The 23091-nt window shown below is 45.7% G+C and overlaps 1 protein-coding gene across 1 annotated transcript in view; it reads right to left on the bottom strand.

Annotated features, from left to right (window-relative positions):
• The window catches only part of MAPRE2 (microtubule associated protein RP/EB family member 2), a 170318-nt gene extending 167165 nt beyond the window's left edge, over nucleotides 1-3153 (bottom strand). The window contains exon 1 of the mRNA XM_073331254.1: nucleotides 2976-3153. The gene's annotated coding sequence lies outside the window, so the exon portion shown is untranslated. The remainder of the gene's footprint in view (nucleotides 1-2975) is intronic.
• Between the last annotated feature and the right edge of the window lie 19938 nt (nucleotides 3154-23091).

Raw genomic sequence — 23091 nt, forward strand, 5'->3', positions numbered from 1 at the left:
GAATGAAACAAACAGATGAGCAGTGGCAAAATATAGTTAGTAAATGAGAAGAGCTATTTTACAAACATCACATACTCTACACTATTGCGTGTACAGTTTGCGGCTTCCCTAGGTGTTAATACCTCTGCTGTTATTATTGTAACTTTCTATGCAGTGATGGCTACACGCCTCATCACTGAATGCAACATGCTGATTCATCAGGCTCTCTTAGGTGTATTCCCTGTAATAAGATTTACTCATCACTGATCTTTCCTATTAATCAGCTTTCTGAAGGGTTCCTTTTATACTTCTCTTACCTGTTGTGCAGAACCCTGCCTTGGATAGTAATTACAAAGTTAGCAGCAATGCTCAAATGGATATATACTGCAGTAACTTAAATTAATGCAGAGGGAATGAGTCCTCCTTAATGGCATAGCAATGTGAAACCCTTTGAGCCATAGTAAGGAGCTAATGACAGACTCACCCAAAAGGTTTCTTGTATCATATCAATGATGGCAACTTTCTCTTAAATGAAGAAACTCTTATTTGAATTTCCATGCACCCTGATGCCTATGTAACATTCACTATACACTACAATATTTTCTGAACCGCAAGCTTACTAAGCAGAACATGTTAGTGGAGAGGGCACTGGTCTGGGAGTCAAGTCCAGCCATGGGGGGTTTCTGGCACTTGTAATGATCTATCAAGTGTCACAGGATCATTTAGACCATCTCTGTGCCTCAGTTTCCTCAACTATAATAATACTTTCAGACCTACAGATAAAGGCTGTGTCCACATTAGCTTTTTAAAAGAGATCTCCTACCATTGCACGAACAGCACTTTTACCACAATACTATTTAACCCTGCTTGGAGCAGGTCTAGCTACCACAGTGGTAAAAACCACGTGGTCACCTGAGCCATGTCTATAGTAGCACTCCCATCATCAGTGGACGAGCACCAGTCATAATGGAAAAGTAGGAGGTTTCCCAAAATATTATAATGTAGACAAGGCAGAAAACTACTATGGAAGAGCTCTGATTAGGTTGTTATATGTATAATTACCTTGTGACAAAAAGTTCAAGGCCTCAAATCAGGTTTTTTGGGGGGGGAGGGGGGAACATGAAAGCAATATCAGAACTCTTTAAATAACCATAGGCGATTATATTAATCTGCTTGTTTGTTTACAAGACTACAGCATCTTTTTTAAAAAGACCAAAATAGGAGCATAAATGACAGATGTGGATCTCAAGCAACCCAGCAGTGATGGTAAAAACTGTAAATCAAAGCGGAATGCTTCCGATACCCATTTCAGTAGAAGTTACTCTTATATGTATACCCCGTACCAATGAACATATTGTAAGCCTTCTTTTTAAGTCTAGTATACTCTGCAAGGTGTGCTGTAGCTGGTTTATTTTTGGACTCACACTTACTCTAAAGAAATGTTCCAGCAACAATACCCTGTCAGTACCCTGCTTACTCTAGACAGCCCTAGTACTGTCATCCTTGCTATCATTGGCGGGGTGCACTGCAGCAGTTGAACAGTGGAATATTTCCTGAAGAAGTCTAGTGTAGCTAGACACAGGCCCTGAGACCAGCAGGGGAGAAGACACATCAGCTGTTTCAGCACACAAGGGAATTATGGATGTTAACTAGCTGGTGAGGTCACACCAGTTAATGTTCAAACAGCTGTGCACTTTATCCACTGAATCTTTTATTACACTCTCTCTCTCTTCGAATTGGAAACTCTGGCCACAAATAAAAGCCTTTGCAGGAAACTGACTTCAAACTTAAATAACCTCAACTACTCCTGGGATGCACCTCAGCTCAATACAGCAAAAGATTTGTTTCCTTCTCCAGCAGAGACCCTTGATGCACAAACCATGGCTCTAGTAGCTTAAGTACTGGAATACACAGCAGGAAACTATTTCAATGCGGCGGCCGCCTACGCTCATTTAGCTGACACACGGGGTCTACTTCCTACCGGGCTTTAGCTGCTAAGGGGACTTCCCCAAGAACAGACCGGTTTGAAGGAGTGATCTTTTCCTGCAAGCTTGAAATTAGCCGCAGACCTCCCTCCCATACCCTTCTCCAAATCAAGCGGAAACCTCTACACAGGGGCGATGAATGTACTTGCTCTGAGCGCTCAGCTTAAAATAGATAACGAGGACCAAGAAATCCGTGTGCCCAGTGAAACTGTATAGCGCTCAGGGTAGGTGAGGCAGCTGCCTGGCAGAGGAAGAGGAGAGAGAGAGAGAGAGAGAGTGTGTGTGTGTGTGTGTGTGTGTGTGTGTGAGTGAGAGAGAGAGAGAGAGAGAGAGAGAGAGAGAGGGGAGGCGAAGACGCCAAACACTTCGCCCCGCTCCCTGAACGACCGTACAGAAAGCAAAGCGATGCAGGCTGCAAAGGCCGGGGGGAGGGAAGAAGCCACCCCGCGCGCCGGCGGTGACCCCAGCGGCGGTACTTCCTGCCAGGCGCGCTTTGTACCTTAGCCGCCTTTTGACAGCTCAGCCCAGGGCGACTCACGTGCCTCGGGGTCCGGTCCCCACCAGTGCTGCAGGGCAGAGCCCGCCCCGCCCCGCCCCGCCCGGCCAGGCGCACACACCCTGCAGGGCCAGGCGCTTTCTGCAGAACGGATCGTTCGGCCAGTCGCCCCCCGTCCCCACCCCGCCGTCCCGGGGGGGGGGGGCGAGCGCTGGGGAGCGGTCCTGTGACCCCCTCCACCTCGCGCTCTGCCAGCGTGGCAGCGCCTCTTCCCTGCACAGCCCGCAGCAGCTCGCACCCTGGTGCCGAGGGGACTGCGAGGTGGTCCCTTGCTCCCGGACCGCAAGGGGTTAAATCTGGGCGGGAGGCGGCACCGCGGCATCCGCGGCGGCGAGGAACAGCGGCTCTGGGCAAATGCAACTTCTTGCCCCCCTTCAGCCTCCTCCGGACGCCTGGCCGTGCGCCCCTCACACCCCGCCCAGGCGCCCGTACCGCTTGAAATGCACTTGACTCACCTGTCTCCTCCTGGGCCGCCGCCGCCGCCGCCGCTTTCCCTCGCCCTGGCCGCTGACAGCTGGGCTTTGTTGTCTCCACCCACCACCCCCTGCGCTTCGCCAGCCGCTCCACCCCGAGAGCCACGTGAACCAACCGGGCAAGCCCCTGGCTGCCGCTGGGCTCCGGATCGCTCCGGGGATGGGAGGAGAGCGGAGCGCGGAGGCCCGGAGAGGAAGTGGGGAGGAGGCGGGTGCGTGCCGGCGAGTGGCGGAGGAATGGCTTTGTCACCGCTGAGTGCAGCCGCCCCCCCTGCCTTATCTCCGTGCACGGTCTCGGCGGTGGGGGAGCCCGGGAAGCCTGATGTTTTCTTTTTCTCCGTAACGCTGGCCTTGGGTTGCTCAGGTTGTGCTACAAGGCCTCTATGTTAGGGCAGCTAAATGGAAACTTCTCAGCCGTGGCAGCTCGAGAAAGCCAGGAAAATATGCACCGAGCTCCCAGCCCCCCTCCCGCCAATGGAATATCGTGGCAGGGGATTGATACATGTTCTTTATAGGAGAAACACCCCCAAATGAACAGCTTGCCACCCTCCCACACAGAGTGGCCGTATTTCCCTTCCTACTTTATTATTGATCTGTAGCACCAAGCCTACGCTTAAGCCCTTTACAGTGAGACAACAAGGTCCCTGACCCCAGGATCTTACAGTCAAGGTAAGATCATACGATCTAAGGACAGGATCCTGCAGAATGACGCTCAAAAATCAAGTTACTTCTGCATAGAGTCCCACTGCTGGCATTCCACCAGGGGAGTCATTCTCTCCATCTATGATTTTTATAGCAGCGGCCAATCTCCATGGTCAGGAAGTGCTGGATAACTCCTAGGCTATACTTCTAGGCAGGGCTGTTCATAGGATAAGGCCCTATTATCTTTCCTTTGTTTTCTCTCTCAAGTTGCACTGCACAATGATGTGCCCTTTAGCTCCTGTTCTACCATGGGCACAGGTTAAGACCCAAATAGGGGAAGAAGTTTGTTTTTTTCTATAAAAATCTTAGAAATCACACTTGTGTTTTTTTTCATAATCATCTAGCCTGTTCCCAAGAAATGAGATTCCCTTATGAAGCTGTCAACACCTTGTCTTTAATATATTGCTTCACAGATGGACCATTAGTGAAGTTCTGCCCACATAGGATCTAGCATTTTATGTCTTTTGGTTTTAAGCGCTCATGTCCCATATAAACATAAATTAAACATTGAGGATAGGTGATCTCTTCTGTACATTTCCCCCGGTTTTCTTGTCTTTGTAAAGGCAACACATATTACTATAAGTAAGGGTTTGAAGTAGGAAAAAACTAGTGATGGAATTAATCATGCCCCATTACCTGGTGGTTCCCCCTCTGTGCCTTCTGCTCTTTCATAACTGCTGTTGTCTTTTTTCCTCCTTTCCCTTTCCCTGGAAGTTCACTTTGTGCATGGGTGACTAGATGAAATGGGATGAAATTAAGAAAAAATAAAATGTAAGAAAAAATTCCTTCCAGCGAGATCCAGAAGACTATGGAATAATGTACTGAAGTTACCCACTGCTTGACTCATTTAAAACTAGGCTGGATAAAGCACTAGAACTATTATAGAAAATAATGTAGTATGCTACAGAACAGTCCTGTATTGACAGGGAATGGACTGTATGACCACATTAGTCTTATATAATAATCAGTCAATATCTATCATCTGTAATATCCCATCACACTGAGTAAGCACATTAGCTGCCTTTTTCCCGCTAAAATGATCAACAGTGAAATAATGAAGTGTTGACATTCAAATTGTTATAATTAGGTATCAGAGTTAATGCCCCATCCAGATGAATGAGGGCAGTTCACACCTCTGAGTTACTGTTTCAGCTTGTTTGCCTGGCAATTTAGGGTATGTCTACACTTGGATCTGGGGATGCAATTCCCACGTGAGGAGATAGACCCACACTAGCTCTAATTCCTTCTGCAAAGGCCCTGTCCGTTTCCTGGATCAGAGAGAAGGCCCTGAGTCAGTATAAACCCAGTTTTTTCATATCAAAACCATTTTTTGTCTGTTGATCTCTGGAAAACCAAGATTGACCCAGTATGTGCAAGCCTCCCCAATGGATATACATCTCAGGAGGTGTTTACAACCAAAGTGATTCACCTTAATCCTCCCACCCCGTATACATACATACACAGTTTTTGGTTCCTGGAGGAACTGTTATCACCTTCCTTCCCCCGCCCCACCCAGAGTTCCATGCAATCCCTGGCCCAAAATGATACATAAACTTGATAGAATATGGTCACCAAAGATAATGCATGGGATTTCAATGTCTGTCATACCACTCATATTCTTGAAACAGCCTTCCATCCATATCTTCCATCAGATGACTTGTTCCAGGAGGCTATTCTGTGTTAATGACCACATGGCACACACAACTCAGGTGTCCAACACTTGAGAGTATGACTTTGTTCCAGTTTTCATATGGATGTTATAATGAGTGTAAATAACCATGTAATTCTATGGCTAATTAACATTGTCAATTAATTATGTTTCTGTTCAACAAGTTAGAGAAGCTACCACCCCTCTGATGTACAAATCTCTAACTTGCTGAGCAGGAACATGTCTAATTAGCTATGTTAGTTTGATTAGATTTTGCTTATGGCATTAACCTTGCAAAAACAAACAATACAGCAAAAGGAAAAAGTCTATAACTGCTCAAACATCTCAACAGATAATTTATAGTTATATGGTAGTCTTGGTTTTGGGAACTGAACAGACTATAACTAGAACTGGGGGAAAACTGCACAAAATTGTTCTCCAGTGAGCATTAGTTTGAATTTTTTAGTGAATTTATTTTAACTATGCTTATTCCCCACTGTAAGAATGTGCATGGAAACTTTGCAGAAAGCAAATCTAAATTGGTAAATGGAGGTGTGGAGGAGGGCAATAATAGCAAATCCCAAGTGACAATAAGAAGTGTATACAGTCTTTGGGGGATTGGTACTACTTGTTACTCTTGATGGATTTTTTTTTCCTTTCTCAGCAGTTAACATACTGTTATCAAAGAGGAAATACAAATAAAACAAAAAGCTAAAGAGACACATAACCAAGATTCCAGGTACAACAGTTAAAAAAGGGAGCAGCCAATAAATTCTTAACAAAACTGATGTTTAAGATCACAGGTTCTTATTTTTAAAAATCCATGAAAAACTGCCAGATTTATTCCTACTTTGTCATCTCACATGCTAGTGACAATAACTGTGTTCTCCCCATACTTCCTCCCCTAAAAAAAGAGTCTTATCACCTCTGCAAGCCTCATTTAATAGACCTGAAAGTAACATGTGATATTTATGTATGTGCTTTTGTATGGTACTCATCATGGTTTTCTGCAAAACTGGTGAAGCAACAGTTTTGCAGAAAAGGACCTGGGGATTAGAGTGGATGAGAAGCTGAATATGAGTCAGCAGTGTGCCCTTGTTGCCAAGAAGACCAATGGTATATTGGGCTGTATTAATAGGAGCACTGCCAGCAGATCGAGGGAAGTGATTATTCCCCTCTGTTCGGCACTGGTGAGGCCACACCTGGACTATTGTGTTCAGTTTTGTTTCCCCCCACTACAGAAAGGATGTGGACAAATTGGAGAGAGTCCAGCGGAGGGCAAAGAAAATGATTAGGGCTGGGGCACATGATTTATGAGGAGAGGCTGGGGGAACTGGGATTATTTAGTCTGCAGAAGAGAAGAGTAAGGGGGGATTTGATAGCAGCTTTCAACTACCTGAAGGAGGGATCCAAAGAGGATGGAGCTAGGCTGTTTTCAGTGGTGGCAGATGACAGAACAAGAAGCAATGGTCTCAAATTGCAGTGGGGGAGGTCTAGGCTGGATATTAGGAAACACTATTTCACTAGGAGGGTGGTGAAGCACTGAAATGGGTTACTTAAGGAGGTGGTGCAATTTCCATCCGTAGAGGTGTTTAAGGCCCAGCTCGACAAAGCCCTAGCTGGTATGATTTAGTTGGTGTTGGTCCTGCTTTGAGCAGGGGATTGGACTAGATGATGTCCTGAGGTCTCTTCCAACCCTAATGTTCTATGATTCTGTGATTCTGTGGTAGTATTTGAGTTCCTCAGATACATCAGTGAGTTTATCCTCACAACTTGCCTATGAGATAGGGAGGTATCAAGTGCAACCTTGACAAATTGGAGAATTGGTCTGAAATCCACAAGATTAAATTCAATAAAGACAAGTGCAAATTGCTACACTTATGAAGGGAAAAAAAATCAAAAGCACAACTACAAAATAGGGCATAACTGGCTAGATTGTAGTATTGCAGAAAAGGATCTGGAGGGTTATAGTGGATCACAAATTGAATATGAATCAACAATGTGATGCAGTTTCAAAAGAGACTAGTATTATTCTGGGTGTATTAACAGGAATGTTGTATGTAAAACACAGGAGGTAATTGTTCCATGCTACTCCATGCTTCTGATGAGGCCTCAGCTGGAGTACTGTGTCCAGTTTTGGACTTTAAGAATAATGTGGAGAAACTGGAAAGAGTCCATAGGAGAGCAACAAAAATGATCAAAGGTATAGAAAAACTGACCCTAGGAGGAAAGGTTAAAAAACTGGTCTTGTTTAGTCTTGAGAAAAGAAGACTGAGGGGGGAGCTGATAACAGTCTTCAAATATGTAAGGACTATTATAACGAGGATGGTGATCAGTTGTTCTACATGTCCACTGTAAGTAAGACAAAAAGTAATCAGTTTAATCTTCAGCAAGGGAGTTTTAGGTTAGAGATTAGAATATTTTGGATAACAGCCAAACATATTACATATATTATGAGCTGGAATGTTAGAACCCTATTCACTCCAGGCCAGACTGAGCTAGTAGCAGGAGGGGGTAAGGAGGTTACATATTTCTGTTTCTGCCACACAAGCTGGGCACAAGAGAGTTCAGAGTTTAAAATTATTCTTTCCTTTATTCTGGAAATTCAAATGGACAAGCGAAGCATAAGGATGCCATTGCTTTAGCAGTGAACAAGAGAACAGGTACTTCAACGAAGAGCTGGAAACTGGTGTCTGAGCAGATTGTCATAGCAAGGTTTACTACTGCCTACAGTAAACTATGCACAACTGTGGTTGGCTGTTATGCACCAACAGAAGAAGCAGAAGAGGAAGAGGACAGTTTTTATCAGCAGCTGGACAGCACTGTAGACGAGATTCCTGATCATGATATGATTTTGACAATGGGAGATACAGATGCAAGGTTGGTAGTGGACATGGTAAGTTAATGAATAGTGTTGGACCACACAGCATTGGGACAGAAAACCATAATGTGGAAAGATGATGAACTTGCTGTGAGATACACAAAGTGATATTTTGTTTCCTCACAAAAATATGCCAAAGGTTATATGGAACTCACCAGATGGTCAAACCATAAACCAGATTGACTACATTATTATCAGTAAAAGGCATAGATGGTCACTGCTGGATGTTAGAGTCTATAGAAGTGCCAAGTGTGGCATGAACTTCTAATGGGAAAGATTATGATTCAGTTAAAGTCCAACAAAAAGATGCGTGCAACTGGAGCCAAATTTGATCTTGATAAGTTAAAGGATAGCTCTGTGAGGGAAGCTTACAAGATGACACTTTGAGGGCATTTCAGGCCATTAAAATGCAATGATAAAGAAATCTCACTCCAGACTGAATGGGAAATATTCAAGGAAGGGATAAAAAAATGCAGTGGAGAAGTTACTGGAAGGCATAAGCAAACAAGGAAAAGCTGGACAAGCAATGAAACAAAAACATTATGGAAAAGTGTAAACAGGCTAAGACTGCTGGGAAAGTGAAAGAAGTAAAAAGCACTGTGCAAAGCGGTGAAGAAATCACAAAGATTGGACAAGCAAAAGTTCTGGAAAGAAAAAGCTCAACAAGTAGAAGAGGTGTCAAGAGAACAAGATATGAAAATGATATGCAAAAAAGTTAAGTTGTATGGAAACACAATCAGGCCAACAATACAAGCAATAAGAAAGGCTACCTGTGAACTGACAACAAGTTCAGAAGAGGTGCTGGAAGTATGGAGAGAGCATTTTAACAAAGTGCTGAACCTGCAGTTCATCCAGATATAAGGATTGGAGAAATGCTAGATGAACAGGTCGTCTTGCAAGGCAGAATGGGTACCAGCACTGAACCACCAGGAGAAGAAGAAATAGAAAGAGCAGCAAAGGAATTAAAGATTGGGAAAGCTGCAGGAATAGACAATTTAACAGCTGATTTTCTAAAACCCGGAAGGACAAGTGCTATCAAAGCATTAGGAAGAATATATAAGAAGGCATGGGAGCAACCATAAGGAGGTACCAGATGATTGGATAAAGGCAATACTTGTACCACTCCTGAAGAAAGGAAAGCCTGCCAATACATATAATTATAGGGGAATAAGCTTATTATCAGTCCTGGGAAAAATCATGATGAAAGTAATTGCCAACAGATTAAGGGCAGTTTTAGAGGAAGTAGTAGGCAAGGAAAAGTCCAGCTTCAGACCAGACCAAAGTTGCACTGATCACATATTCATACTCCAACAGTTGATGGGAAAAAAGCGAGAATGGGAATTAAAGATGTTTGCTGCTGTCATCAACTTCACGAAGGCATTTGATTTGGTTTGGAGGGAAACATTATGGAAAGTAGTAAAATCTTAAGGAGTTGCAGATAAGATAATTGCAATTATAACAGTTATGTAGGAAGACTCCTGTAAGAGTTGGTGGAAAATTAAGCAACTAGTTCAAGTCAATGTTTGGTGTAGTCAACTTGGACTTATAAATAATTGCCAAGAAGACAAAGTGGTTGCATCCTGGAAAAGGGATAATGAATAAAGCATTTAATTACAGCAGCAGTGAAGTTGTAGAACAAATAAAATCTTATGTGTTTCTTGGAAGCTTGATAAATTACAATAGTTGCATTAAAGATGAGGCTAAAAGGAGATGTGCTTTAGCGATAAGAGTTGTACAGAAGTTGATGAGATTATGGACTGAGGAAAACATTATGTTTGGTGCCAAAGAGAAAATTTATCATACCACTGTACTAAGAATATTACTGTATGGTCTGGAAGCAGCTGCATTAAATGAAACAGACATCAGAAGGCTGGAGGCAGTAGCAATGAGAGTTTTTCAGAAGATGGCAGGTGTAAAGTGGAATGATTTTAAGACAAATGAAGAAATTAGAAGTCGATTAGGATGTGAAGTCAGGGTACGGGATTGGCTGTGTGATGGGGTGTCTACCCCACATAAGCCATGAGCAGATTAACGTAGGTCAGGATGGGCTAGTTAACCTTAGATGTTGCACCTGGAAGGGAATCAAGGATTGATAGGGCCTAATGGTAGATGAAGCCAGGCTGGGATAAGATTATAAGTCAGGAAGTGAGAGTAGGAAAGCGCTGCAGGGAGGAGGTCTGCAGTGACCTAGAGCAGGGGGTCTCAAACTCGTGACCCCCTCCCCACCCAAACTCCCTCTGAGAGCCCACCCTCTCACCCCTTCTGCATCCAAACTCTCTCCCAGACCCTGCACCCTGCACAAGATATTTGTCAAACAGAAATAGGTGAAACGGGGAAAGAATTGCATGTTTAAGCTTTAATGGTGGTTACAATTAAAAAAAAGTATCCGTCTTCTTTTTAGGGCCATATAGCCATCTCCACGAATGTACCTGTCAGGTGATAATGATGGGGAACACATATGGAAAGAGGGGAACACTGACTCAGTGACAGATGTCCCTTTCCCTGCAACTTGTGGAAACTTGGGGTGCATGGAACAGGTATTTGAGGGCCAGAAGCGGGGCAGGCACAGAGCAGACACTAGCCATGGCCTATCTGATTAGGAGTGCATACTGTCCCAGCATTATTAACTCTGTCTCAGAACTACCACTGCTGAACAGCCACAGGGAAAGCTGCAAAGGATAGATTAAATGGCTATTATCGGAAACATTCTCATTAGAGAGGTAGTGGCCCGGGCAGCCTTGCAAATGCTTCACAATTGTCCCAAGAGCCATGCAGAACATGGACAGCTGCTGGTGCAAGGAGCCAAGCCTGCCTGTATTATAATTGGGACAAATCCTTCCCGGGATGGAATGATTTTAAGGAAACTGAGTTGTAACTCATGGAGATACCTGCTCTTTACACTGTTTTCCCCCTCATACAGGTCAGTCTGGTTCAGAGGTTAAAATTCTATAAAAAATAATTTTCTTTAAGATTATTTGTGCTTCTCACTGTCACTAATGTTGGAAAGAGCTGTATTCTTTTTTCCACAACCCTCAGTAATAGAAGAAATGAAATAACAGGGTAAGACAAACAGAATTGTTTAATCTGAAAAACAATGACTTTTTTTTCTCTATTGTGACATAGTAGTCATTTCAGATTTTCATACCAGCTGGGATCACTTCCATTCACAGACATAAATTAATTCTCATAATTAACATCACAGGCTAATGAGGTTCAGTCTATGGCATCTGACATAAAAATCCCTGAATTAGCAAGCACAGGTAATGAAAGAACTCCTGTTTTAATCTCTCCGAAGAAAGCCAACCACCCTGAAAAGCAGATGAACTCTGTTTAGGGAGCTGGATCAGGACTTGTGTAAATGAATCTACAAGGAATAAAACTAACAATGGTGGAAGAGTCTTGGGAACTGAATATCAGCAGTCAATAGAGCTTTGGAAAAAAAAAACCCTAACATTGTTTGTCATGCTGCCATGTGTCTCTTTGTTCTCTCAGAGAATTAATTCTGTACACCACCCATGAACGCACATTTGGCTTCATCTCATAACAGAGGGAGTAACAATAAGAGAATAAAAAATAACATTTTCCAATTAGGTTGCATATTTTGTGTAAGCAGTTCAAATCACAACCAGTCTTTTCACATGAAAGTTTGTTTTATTAAACTTTATATTTGAAAATACATACTCAAACCAATAACTCATTACAATGAGCAATATGGAAACTAATAATAAATGACTAAATCCTCTGTCATAGAACAATACAATTTACATCAGCAACACCCACCTTCACACAGGACTTTCCGTCCTTCAATTAGAGTAATTTTTAGGCTAAATGTGATGAGCAAGGAACACTTTCTAAAGCAATTAAAGGGAAATAACCATGCACCTGAATACAGACAGTGACCTTTGAACTGAAAAAGCTGGCGATCCTATTTGAAGTAAACATAAAAGTGTGAATATCTTCCCAGTAACACAAGAAGTAAATCAAACATTGGACAAGGCTATTTGACTATAGCTGGGCTAAAGCCTCAGCCTCAGGTGTGTTGTCTGACTAAAAACACAGACATCCAGTTCTTGTCCAATGGGAACTTGGGGTGGGATCCATGAAAGGACCTAGCTGTTTCAACGCTGAGTGTCAGAACGCCTCACTTTTGGGTGTCTACAACATCACCAGGGCAACACTGCGATCCACAAAACTGGGTTAGGCCCCTAGGCTCCCCATACAATGAGAGAGAAGACAGGCGTCTTCGAATGAAATCCACAAAAGCCTTAGAAAACAATCCACAGAACTGGCTAAGCTAGCTAATGGGAGATGCTGACAACAGGGATGTGTGCTAAATTAAGCCTCTCTCTCAGAGATGGAGTCTAGACCCTGGTCTACACTATGGGGTTAGGTCGAATTTAGCTGCATGAGGTCGATTTTAAAATGAATACGTCTACACAACCAACCCCGTTCCGTCGACCTAAAGGGCTCTTAAAATCAACTTCTGTACTCCTTCCCAGCGAGGGGAGTAGCACTAAAATCGACCTTGCTGGGTCAAATTTGGGGTAATGCAGACACAATTCGACAGTATTGGCCTCCGGGAGCTATCCCAGCGTGCTCCAATGTGACTGCTCTGGACAGCACTTTGAACTCTGATGCACTAGCCAGGTACACAGTAAAAGCCCTGGGAAATTTTGAATTTCATTTCCTGTTTGGTCAGTGTGGCGAGCTCAGCAGCACAGGTGACCATGCAGTTCCCCCAGAATCGCAAACGAGCTCCAGCATGGACCGAAAGGGAGACACTGGATCTGATTGCTGTATGGGGAGAAGAATCTGTACAGGCTGAATTCCTATCAAAAAGAAGAAATGCTAATATATATATGCCAAAATTGCACAGGGCATGGTGGAGAGAGGCTACAACAGGGACACACAGCAGTGCCGCATGAACGTTAAGGAGCTCAGGCAAGCCTACCAAAAGACAAAGGAGGCAAACGGTCACTCCGGGTCAGAGCCCCACACATGCCACTTCTATGATCAGCTGCATGGCATTCTAGGAGTGGATCCTACCACTACCCCACTGCTGCCCATGGACACCTGCAAGGGGGGAGTCTCACGCAACAGGGAGGAGGAGGAGGAGGAAGAGAATGAGCAGCAGGCAAGCGGTGAATCCATTCTCCCCGGAAGCCAGGACCTTTTCATCATCCTGGAGGCAATACCCTCCCAAGGCGGGATCCCCGACCCTGAAGCTGGAGAAGGGACCTCTGGTGAGTGCACATTTGTAACTACAGTACAGGGTTTAAAAGCAATAGTGTTTAATGTTTGATTTGCCCTGAAGAATTGAGATGCATTCACAGCCAGTACAGCTACTGGAAAAGTCTGTTAACATGTCTGGTGATGGAGCGGGAATCCTCCAGGGACATCTCCATGAAGCTCTCCTGGAAGTGCTCTGAAAGCCTTTGCAGAAGGTTTCTGGGGAGGGCTGCCTTTCTTAGTCCTCCACGGTAGGATACTTTACCACATCAAGCCAGTAGCAAGTAGTCTGGAATCATTACAGCACAAAGCATGGCAGCGAATGGTCCTGGGTATTGGTCACCTTCAAGCAACATTCGGTCTTTATCTTTCTGTGTTAGCCTCTGGAGAGTGTTATCATTCATGGTCACCTGGTTGAAATAGGGGAATTTTTGTAAGGGAACAGTAAAAGGACCCCATTCATGCTGGGCTGTTTGCGCTTGGCTAAAAGGGATCATCCCTGAGAATAGCCATTCAGCGGGGGAAGGGGGGAAGGGATCATCCCAGAGAATAGCCATGTGGTGGGGTGAGGGAAGGTGTGTGCTGCACGTCCACCTGAAAACCTCAGCCACCTGAAAGGAGGGTGCTGCAGTTTGAAACCATTTCCACATGTTATGAAGGCATAAGAAGCCAAACCCGCATACCCTTTGGCTTACCATGGCTGCCTGGAAACCGAATTCTGTTGCCCAGCCGTGTGTGATGTGTCACCATACCAGCAGGCTCTCAATATAAAAGGCAAAATGCGGCCTTGTACCTAAAGCACATGTGCTGTCTGCTGTGAATTGCTTGATTCACTGTGAAAGAGTCTCCCTTTTGCTCTCAGAAATGTATCTTCTTAAATATTACTCTCCCCTTTTATCCCCCTGCAGGTGCAAATGTTTCTGTGCTCCCCCTATCATCTCCGTCCCTGAGGTTATCGCAGATTAGAAGGCAAAAAAAACCGCACTCGCGATGACATGTTTTCCGAGCTCATGCAGTCCTCCCACACTGATAAGGCACAGCTTAATGTATGGAGGCATTCAGTGACAGAGGCCAGGAAAGCATTAAGTAACTGCAATTAGGAGAGGCAGGAGGTGATGCTGCGACTAATGGGGGAGCAAACGGACATGCTCAGGCATCTGGTGGAGGTGCAGGAAAGCCAACAAGAGCATAGACTCCCACTGCATCCATTGTATAACCGAGTGCCCTCCTCCCCAAGTTCCATATTCTCCTCACCCAGATGCCCAAGAACACGGGGGGGAGGCTCCAGGCTCCCAGCCACTCTACTCCAGAGAGTGGCCCAAGCAACAGAAGGCTGTCATTCAAACAGTTTTGATTTGTAGTGTGGCTACAATAAGCAATGTGGCCTTGTCCATCCCTCCTCCCCCACCCCAGCCCACCCCACTCGAGCTACCTTGTCAGTTATCTCACCTTTTTTTTTAATTAATAAAGAAAGAATGCATGGTTTCAAAACAATAGTTATTTATTTCCTTTGCCAGCTGTGATCGAAGGGGGGAGGATGGTTGGCTTACAGGGAATTAAAATCAACAAAGGGGGTGGGTTTGCAGCAAGGAGAAACACACACAGCTGTCACACTGTAGCATGGCCAGTCATGAAACTGGTTTTCAAAGCCTCTCTGATGTGCAGCATGCCTAGCTGTGCTCTTCTAATCGCCCTGGTATCTGGCTGCTCAAAATCGGCCGCCAGGCGATTTGCCTCAACCTCTCACCCCTCCATAAACATCTCCCCCTTACTCTCACAGATATTATGGAGCACACAGCAGCAGCAATAACAATGGGAATGTTGGTTGTGCTGAGATCTAACCTAGTCAGCAAACAGCGCCAGCGAGCTTTTAAACGTCCAAAGGCACATTCTACGACCATTCTGCACTTACTCAGCCTATAGCTGAACTTCTCCTTACTACTGTCCAGGCTGCCTGTGTACGGCTTCATAAACCATGGGAGCAAGAGGTACGCTGCGTCCCCAAGGATAACTATTGGCATTTCAACATCCCCAACAGTAATTTTCTGGTCTGGGAAGTATGCCCCTTCTTGCAGCTGCTCGAACAGCCCTGAGTTCCTAAAGATGCAAGTGTTATGCACCTTTCCCGGCCATCCCACGTTGATGTCGGTGAAACATCCTTTGTGATCCACCAGTGCTTGCAGCACCATTGAGAAGTACCCCTTGCGGTTTACATACTGGTTGGCAAGGTGGTCCGGTGCCAAGATAGGGATATGCATTCCATCTATTGCCCCACCACAGTTAGGGAAACACATTGCAGCAAAGCCATCCAGTATGATCTGCACATTTCCCAGAGTTACCCTCAATAACAGAACGTCAGTGATTGCATTAGCTACTTGGATCACAGCAGTCCCCACAGTAGATTTGCCCACTCCAAATTGATTCCCGACTGACCGGTAGCAGTCAGGTGTCGCAAGCTTCCACAGCATCGACTCACAGAGGGGGTGCGGCCTCGGGGGGAGAAGGAGGGGAAGGGGGGGGGTCTGCAGTGGTGAAAAGTGGAAGGGCCATGTCCCCCGGGCTCTCTGTTTCAGCGCTACCTCTTCAATGCAGCCCTACCAGGTATTCATTACTGCAATGGAAGCTTTAACATGCAAGGTCTTTTTTCCAGTGCAGCACCTACTGAAGTCCTGGGAAGGTGGGCGGTCAAAGGCCCATCCCCCAGCCTAAGGGGAGGAGCTACTGAATCGTGGCTCAAGGTTCTGGGGAACAACTAATGAGAAAACAGAGAGAGGAGTGAGGGTTACAGATGCAAAATCAGGGATCCAGAAGGGGACACCAAGCAGAGAACCCCAGACAGTGCCCACTGCTCCTCGAGGGTGTCTAGGGAGTCAGCAGATGCCGCCCACAGGAACTCTGCTCGGATGCATGATTGAAGGGAGGAGTAGAAATAGGCCCCATAATCGCAGAGCACCTCCCCATCCAGCATCCTCCCCCTGATTTTATAGATGGCCGCATTGGCCAGTGCTATAAGGAGGTTCACGAGCAGATCTCTTGACTTTGTGGGGCCACGGATGGGGTGTGCATAGATCAGGAGGTGCGGGGAAAAGTGCAGCCAGAACCTAAGGAGAAGGTTCTGGAGGAGCTGGAAAAGGGGCTGCAACCTGGCACACTCCAGGTACATGTGCACCAGGGTCTCCCTCACACTGCAGAAGGGACAGGTGTCGAAGAGGGGGGTGAACCATGCCAAGTACACGCCTGTGCTCACGGCTCCATGAAGGAGCCGCCAACTAAAATTCACAGTGGGCCAAGGGTGCAATGAAGGCTGGCCCACGGGCCCACAGATGGAAGGAAGCCCTGCCACTTGGTATTGGTGCAAGACATGAGGGTGAGGAAATGAAAAGTACGGAGCAGGAGCATGTACATGTGTGTCCTGGGCACGCTTCGGAAATGAACCGCTCAGGTTACGGAGGGGAGGGGACTCATGAGGCACAGACCCGATAAGAAGATCCGGAGGGCTGGGCGTGAGGTGTGGGCAGGAAGCACCCTCCTGAAAGACCCACCCAACAAAAGCCTGAGAGGTGGGCCCAGTGCAGCAGCTGAGCAAGCAATTACTTTCTTTAGGAGCTGATGTTACCACTTACTCACATTGAACAGTTTGGCACCTACAAATTGAAGCAGTCCCATTATAGCCCATGAGTCTACCTGCAAAAGTACTATGCCATCTACGGGTAACACCTCCACTTTAACAGGTGTATTGAGACAGCATCAAGTTTCCAAACTCTATCTGTGAGGGCCACAAGCCGCTTCTTTGTGCCCATACAAAATCACTATCTCAACGTTATGGCATTATATCACGACGATGCAAAATCACAATCTGTTGCTGTGCTTTGAAAGGGGGAGGGCAGGACGCTGGTGAACCGCAGGCTTAGGGAGGCTAGCCCCCGGCCGGCCCGCCCCTTCTGCCAGGGGCCCCGTCCCTCCCCTCACCGGAGCCCCACCCTCCCCCAGCCCCAGAGCTCCTGGCGGGTTGGCAAGCAGCATGGCCCCCGGCCCGAGCCCCAGAGCAGCAGGTGCGCGGGCGGGCAGGCAGGGCACGGCCCCTAGCACGGCGGGCAGCGCGTCCCCCCAGCCCCGGCGTGCCGGGTGGGCGGGCAGCACGGCACCCAGGCCTGGATAGGCAGGCAGCGGGAGCACCAGCTCCAGCCGCCCGGAGTCCCTGGCTGCAGCCCCACTAGCCCCAGCCTGGGGCAAAGGCGCCGGAGCCCTCCCGAGGGTGGGGCGAGGACCCCTGCCCGAGGTGGCGGCAAAGGCAGGCAGCCCGCTGTCCATCTTCCAGGCCCCTCGCCCAGGGCAGGCGCGGTGGAGAGACCCAGGCTCCCGCGCGGTTCTCCCTGACCCGGCTGCGGCGGGGGCCCCCGGAGCCACAGCTCGGCCAGGATAAAAACCAGGTGGGCAGCTGTGGGAAGCCATGGCGGACCCACCACCTGCCCGTGGTGTGTGTGTGGGGGGGCGGGCAAGCAACCCCCGGCCCGTGCCCCTGCTCCCCACCAGCCTGGGGCAGAGGGAGGGTCCACGACTCCTCACAGCTGCCTAGGCTCCCCGGCCGGGCTCCATGGTGGCCTGGCGCGGGGGACGGGGTCCAGCCCGGCGAAAAGTGGACGGGCCAGGCGTCAGCCTTCCCCTGCCTTTGATAGCCGCAGCCCCTGGGGGAGGGTGATTTGGTATGGGCTTACCCAACAAAGCTCCCTTCTGCTTGACAGCCCTGAATGGGCAGGAAATGAGCCAGCATAAAACAGAAATAATGGAGTGGTTTTCAAACTAGGGAATGCAGGATAAAAAGTAAAATGCCAAGCAAGAAAAGATTTATCAGGTGATGTTGTGGGTGAGAAGGTTTGGCAGGTATATCATGCCGTGAAGATTGTCTCACTTGCTTAATTTAAAGCAAGTGAGTCTAGCTAGAGATAAGGAAAAGGAACGTTGTGGCTATATTTGTCTACCAGTAATGTCATCTCACACTCATTCTAGGGCTCCATGCATAGAAATCCTTACACAAGAACCATTAATCTGTTTGAAGGGGCTGCAAAGCCTACCTCTTTCAGGCAAATTGTATGTGAATAATATTCATCTATACATGTTGCTCCCTGTGTGTGGGTGCTGCCAACTCCGATGATGTTATAACAAGTTTCATAATATTTGGTGTCTTTCTTAAAGTCCCATCTCCTGGAGTAAAATGATTACAAAAGAATCTCAGCTTTCCTTAAAAAACAACAACAAAAAAAGAAAAGTAGATTTCTAGCCCTCACGGTTGTACAGAAAACTATGAAAATATGAACCCTGAAGGCTCACATAAAAAGAACCCCAAATTTCATAATTTTTTCGTGTCCTGACTAGTGAGTGGGGTTGACAATATTGGCTAATGAAACACACATCGATATGTAGAGGAACATAGGAAATGGTGAAATAAGCTAGTTACTTCTGTTAAACATTTTTTGAGAAGCTGGAGACACAGAAGACTGGCCTGTTGCTTTGTTTAATTTAGGTAAAAAATAGCCCAGATTTTTGGAAACGTATTTATCAGCATTACAGAACAATATATTTTTTCTGCCTATTTTCCCTTTCAAGAAGGCTAAAAGTGCTTGAAGCCCCTTTTTGGTTTATTTTATATTTTAAATAGACTCGTGGATTCCTCTGCTAACTTTCACACATATGCATTTTACAAGAACTAAACATGTTTTTAATGTTGCCTTATATGAATCAAACCAAAATGTTCTGAGGAAAAGACAGAGAATTTGTTTTACACAGTGGCAACTTCATTGAAATCAACAGAGTAACATTGAAGTAAAACTGAATCAATTTGTGGATGTGGGCCACAACATTGTATTGTACGTAGCTTATTTCTCCCTGCCCCCCATCTTTCTTTTGAAGTTCTGATTAATAAGTCATATTCCCCAGAGGAAAAGAAAGATATTGTTCAAAATTAACAGACTGTATGGGAAACAGATTTAAGCATCTCTTTGATTATCTCCCTTGGCCAGAATGAGATATGATCAGCAGTTCATGGCTCGTTCCTCTTAGCCAGTGAGGCAGAAATGCAGCATAATGAAAATAGATCAACAGAACATACTTGATTACAGAAATATGAGCAAAGACATCACTTCTGAAGAAGATGAAAATTAACAGGGTCTATCTACAATTTTTTTTTCTTCAGAAAAGTAGATTTGGTGATAGGGACAATTCCTAGCCCATTGACTCTAAGCATCTAGAGATGGGTCACCACAATTTATAGTGGTGTCAACAGACTCCCACACATAAATATGGGACTCTTGGCTTCTATGATCCTATATTTCACAAGGCCTGCTAATCATACGCAGCATAGTGATCCATGGGAAATCCAGGCCCTAACCCCACCAATCTAATCACATCCCTGCAGAGAGCCAGTCTGTCTATACCAGGGGTTCTCAAACTGGGGGGGTTGGGACCCCTCAAGGGGTCGCAAGGTTATTATATGGGGGGTTACGAGCTGTCAGCCTCCACCCCAAACCCCGCTTTGCCTCCAGCATTTATAATGTGTTAAATATATAAAAACATGTTTTTAATTTATAAGGGGGGTCACACTCAGAGGCTTGCTATGTGAAAGGGGTCACCAGTACAAAAATTTGAGAACCACTGGTCTATACAATATCCTGCTCTGCCATCCCCACGTCAGCACAGATGGCTCTGTAACTGTGCTAGCATTGATCCATAACTATGCACTACTTCCAACAGATAGCATAGAAGTGATAAGTCAGAAAGTAATACTGCAATGAGTAAGAATTATACATGTGATATGCAAGTGTCTTTAATAGGCATGACCTTGACATGCTTAGCATCACCACTGTGTGATCCTTCCACTTCTGCCGGTATGGGGAGTCCAGCATTTTGTGTAGTGGGGCTATTCCTTGGCGCTGTGCCCTGCAGCTCACTACTGAGCATACCAGAAGTATTCTAATGTTAGAAATGTGGGATAGAGGGGCTGTTAGGCCTCCGGAGAAGAAGGTATGCATGCCACATTGTCTCTACTCCCTTCTGTGATTTACAACTATATATGGCTGGTTTTACTGATCATTTGCTCCCTTACACAATAGAGATCAGAGGCCTTGCTATTGCCTGGTTCATCAACATACACTGAAGAAGAGATAACTAATACATCTAGGTGTGGAGGAATGAATTTAGATTATGTGTAAGCAAGTGAAACTCCCTATGGGAACGGCCCCTGTTTATGACAGAGATATAATCCTTGGGCTGTTCCTTTCTTTCACATTGATGTGCCTGTCAAAATGGAATCCAGCAAGCAACCAAAGGATTAAGGAGGGTGACCCAACCTCCTCCATTTTCTAGTTTGTTTTCAAAGCTATGAACAGCAAGAGGCTCTGCCAATAAAACATTTTGATTAGTGCTAATGTGCCTCTTCATTTCAGCTGGAGTAGGCCATTGTATGGTCTCAGACTTATTTTGCCAGCTAAAACAAGCTGATTTTACATATAAAACAATTTATTTATGTTTTTGGCAGAGAGCTGGTAATTCCTCCTTTTGATGCATTGCAGAATGTAGTGGGAGAAAGTGAAGGGCTAAAATACCACAATGCAGGAGATTCACCAGCAGGCAGGTATGTACCCACTGGACTATGTTTTATAAAAAGGCCTCCATATTTGGATGCACAAAATTGTGTACATATACGCATTCCCCAAATATTACAGATGCAAACACCAGCACACAGAATTAAAAATTTCTAACATCTGAACATATACTTGAAATCATCCAACTAATATACACAACTGATAAAATCTGTATCCTTAAAACCCACTGAAACTATTGAAAGTACCAAGTAAGTGTTTATATATTTTTGACATGATCATGGGTCCTGATCCAATGCCCATTGCAGTCAATGGGAACCCTTCTATTCACTGCAATGGGCAATGGATCAGGCCAAAACAGCAGGGACTGAAAATGTATTCCAGGGTATCTTAGCCTTGGAAAGTCCCTGACATATGGTAGGTTGTAAAAGAGCTCTCCCTGCTGAAATAAAGCTGTATGTTGGATTGGCTGAATGCGTGCCAGCATGTTAATATAGTATATTGTTTACAGACTTACAAGCTGGGCCAAGGCAAATCTTCAGCTATTGGGACACCATGTACTGAAACAGTTTTTTCTACTTGGAAGCCTCCCTTCAGGTTCTCACTGTACCTAGGGTCACGGCCCGCATTTACTCATGATTTATGATGTGTCTGAGATTAAGATACAGACCTGCTTCTTCAGAGGCAACAGTTTCCCGCTGACAGAGGTGAGGTGCTACTTCCAGTACTCACTCACTGTGGAAGAGGAGGGATCAGTGCAGTGGCACCAATTCAGATACTTCTTGGGAGGGCAAGTTCCAGTCCGTGCTCATTCCCTTATCCTCCTGCAGGGACCCCAGGCCTCCTCCCCCAGCCAGAGAGTCTCCACTCTCCCTCTTACCCACACAGTGCATGAGCAGGTGCCTCCAGGAGTCAAGCTCTCAGGCGGCTCCCCTGTGCAGGAATAAACTGCCTGTACACCAGCTCAGGACAACACTTGTCCTGGCTGCCCCTCCATCTGGATGGAGGGGCTGCCTGGCCAAATTTGAGTAGAGTTGTTTCCCTGTGTGCTAGGTTGCAAAGCCACTCACTGAAATTTGGCCCGGCTCCCCTCTGTCTGGATGGAAGGCTGAAGGGTCAAATTTCAGTGGTATTGTAACCATGCAGCTGGAGCAACACTCCAGACTGCTCTGACAGCAGTACTGATTTAGTATGGGACCATTCCTTAAAAATGGTTGCTCCCCTCCCCCGACTACAGAACTTGGAGCAAGTGCAAAGACATGGATACTGTGATACCACTGCAGACCTCAGTCAAATTTGGCATCCCTTTGTGCTAGGTGCAGGACAAACATATACCTAACTAGGGTTTTAAATTGCTGCCCATCACCATAGTATCTGAGGACCTTCCACCTAAAATCAATAGCAACAGCAGAGTCCCTAGTGGACTTCACGGAGTCTCTGGCACTTCTCCCTTTACAGGATGAAAACTAGACACTGTGCCAGTTCCATGTTTAATTTTAGAGCTCTGGAGTTTTAAGGTGGTTGGGGCAAGTCAAGATTAAAGCGGAGGAGAGTTGGAGTAAGGGCAGGGACAGGAAAATATAAAGGGGAAAGGAGCAAGGGGAGGGGAAACATCATGGGCAGAGACACCTTATAGAGTGCATATTATTTAATAAATATTTGACTTACCTTCTAAATAGACAAAGACAGGCAAAGGATGGAAGAAAGTATTATTGCCTAATTTCACTTTGGGGGCGACAAAGAGAAATTAAGTAATTTGCCCAAGGTCGGACAGAAAGTCCATGGCAGATCTAGGAACTGAACCTAGGTCTTCTGGGTCCCAGTCCAGTACCTGAACCACAAAGCACCATGATTATTTTATTTTGTAACAATTTTTTAATTATTATAATTACTATTATCCCCCAAACTCCTAGTGGTGCCAATGGAAGAGCCTTGTGACTGGTCTTGCCATGGCTGGTCAGACAGGTATTATGTTGCTAGTAAGGGTGATACTACAAAAATGAAGTAATGTTAATATGTGACTATGCTAATACCTGTGTTAAA

Source organism: Lepidochelys kempii, chromosome 2 (assembly GCF_965140265.1).
Source record: "Lepidochelys kempii isolate rLepKem1 chromosome 2, rLepKem1.hap2, whole genome shotgun sequence".
In the NCBI taxonomy this organism is placed as follows: domain Eukaryota; kingdom Metazoa; phylum Chordata; order Testudines; family Cheloniidae; genus Lepidochelys; species Lepidochelys kempii.